This window comes from Limulus polyphemus, unplaced genomic scaffold, assembly GCF_000517525.1.
Source record: "Limulus polyphemus unplaced genomic scaffold, Limulus_polyphemus-2.1.2 Scaffold519, whole genome shotgun sequence".
Taxonomy (NCBI): Eukaryota; Metazoa; Arthropoda; class Merostomata; order Xiphosura; family Limulidae; genus Limulus; species Limulus polyphemus.
Genome location: NW_013666129.1, coordinates 392,993 through 395,528, shown reverse-complemented (window position 1 = coordinate 395,528; position 2,536 = coordinate 392,993).

Below are 2,536 nucleotides of genomic sequence, written 5' to 3'. Positions count from 1 at the left end.
GTAACGTGATACTTTTTTAATAATTTCTTCTAAAAATTCCTTGTTAAGATGGATGTTGGTGTACTAATGGAATTATTTTTAACAATCGTATGTGGAAATAGTTAAGTGTGAATTTTCTTATAAAGCAAATGTCAAGAATAAATTTTGTAAAGGGAAATAAAGTATTAGCAGCCTTACGTTTATGTGTTGTCACTGATGAATGTGAAGCTCACTTTTAATTATCACTATATCTGTGGTGATGTAAATGTCTAGTACTAGATATGTAGACAAATGGAAAAATAAAATTTGGACAAATGGTTAGAACTATCTTTCCTAAATGTTTAGTTTTTTATTTAAAGTTGTATAAACTGATGTTTTTTCTAAGTGTAACTATAAGGAATTATTCCTAGGCACCTACCTAACATTGTTAATTTATAGAGTGACCTACAAACTTGCAAAATTTAAAGCTTTTAACTTACAGTGAGATGTAAACAGGAATGTGTGGACACTAGTTTCAGTAAGATTTAGCATTTAGTCACTACTTGGTAAATTGTACTCTATCGTGCTGCTAATAAACTATATCATAGAGTTCCAAATAATCAATCTTGCAATTTTGTAAAGCTTTTTCAACATGATTTATCCATAGCTATATACAAAGTGTGAATAGGTAATTAACTGAAGCTGTGTTTAAACATCAAGATTGCTGTATATTCCAGGAGTAAGTGCTTGTATGTACATATGTTTGCATCTGTGAGGGTCTGCTAAATTAGTCAATGCCACTTTTTTTATTTGTGTACAGAACAGTGTCATAACTTATTGTTTGGAAAATAATAAATAAAAAAAAATTCACAGAAGTCCCATAATCAGTTGTTTAGTAAATAGTAGAGGACTTTAGTGTAATTACATCACCAAAGTTGGGTTTGCTCAATAAATGTTGGCTTATCCCTATTGCAGTTTTTGTGTGTTTATTATAAAATCATAGTATAAACGAAACACCTATTAATTTGTTTTATAATTTGAGTAATTCGCCTTCACAGCTCATTCAAAAAATCATATTCACATTAAAATAAGGACTAAGTTGGGGGGGGGGGCAAATTCTAGTTTATTATTTAAAATAATTTTAAACCCTTTCTTTTTTCTGCTTAAAAGGAGTTTCAAAAAATTACGTAACTAAGTTTGACATTTGTCACAGCTATGGAAAATTGGATAACCAACTTTGAGATTTTCTAAATCGATAAAAGTATGCTTTTTGTGACAGAAAATAGGCCTAATAAAACTTTGATTGGTTAACCCGCGTAGATGTAGGCTTAGTATAGGTCTGTACGAGACTTTAGTTAATTCGGCTACTAAAACGTTTAAAAACAACTCGGAGTACCAGATTTATTTTTATGTACAGGTAAAAAACCTACTGTAATGTTTCATTTCTTTCCTGAAACTCTGGCACTGGTGAAGTTTGAAAGGATGAGTACCTTATATTCATGATAGTACAAAATTCCCAATTCACACTGTTAATATGACACTTTTCAAGGCTAAAACTAAGGTGATGCATAGTGTGACCATGGTAGTGACAGCGTCAACTTAACTAAGTAATAAGCCTAATAAATTTGAAAGTTGAAGTGTGCTCTTAAGTATCACATGAATAATATTTTAGAGTATTTTCATTGCGCTATATCAATGTCACGTTTTATTTTTTATTATTATAGGCGATTTTGGATGAATTTTCTTATGCCAGTATTATACTTTCATGTTTTCTCTGTACACCTAGGTCTGAGAGAGATTTCTGTTTGGCGGTGTGCTTTTCATAACTAGTTAAGCATTATTCCCTAAACCTTAGATATTGAATGATAATTCTTGAAAAAAGAAATCGTTTATAAAACAAGAGCATGTTCAAACGGCGAGACAAGCCCCCACACCCCCTCCCGCTTAATTTTTCTTATGATTCTAATATTTCTTTGCCTATAATTACATTCAAAATTTCACTCGTTGGTCGTTTGGGTTGAAATTCTGAGCCCGAAAAAGTATTGTTACGTCTCCGTTTGTTAATTGATTTTTCTGTAACTTCGTTCCGACGAAATTTTAACGACACAAGTCTTTACTTAATAAAACTGGTTTATTCTTTCTGAATATAACTTTACCGATATACTCAACTTCAACAATCGCGCTAAACAAACGCTATAACAACGAACGTCAATAATACTTCTGACTGCAGTTCAATTACTCACTATCTACACACACATTACATTACCTCGTCACGTTGTTCCCCTCTTTTATATACCCGACTACCCTACATCTAGTAAATACTAGAGCATTCGTGAAGAAACAAGATAGTTCTAGAAACTAGAGGGCGCCACACCAGTCACGTGACCTCGATGACGCAACAGTATCAAGGGTAGAACCAGTCTTTGTTATCGCATTGTTCGAATCATTCCCCTTGATCACTTAATGAATGTGTTCGATATATAACTGACGTGTGTATGTATTTTACGTTTATTATTTTAAAATTTCTGTAAGCTTTTAAGGGAAAGTGCATATGAGGTGGACAAATAATCAGGGTGTA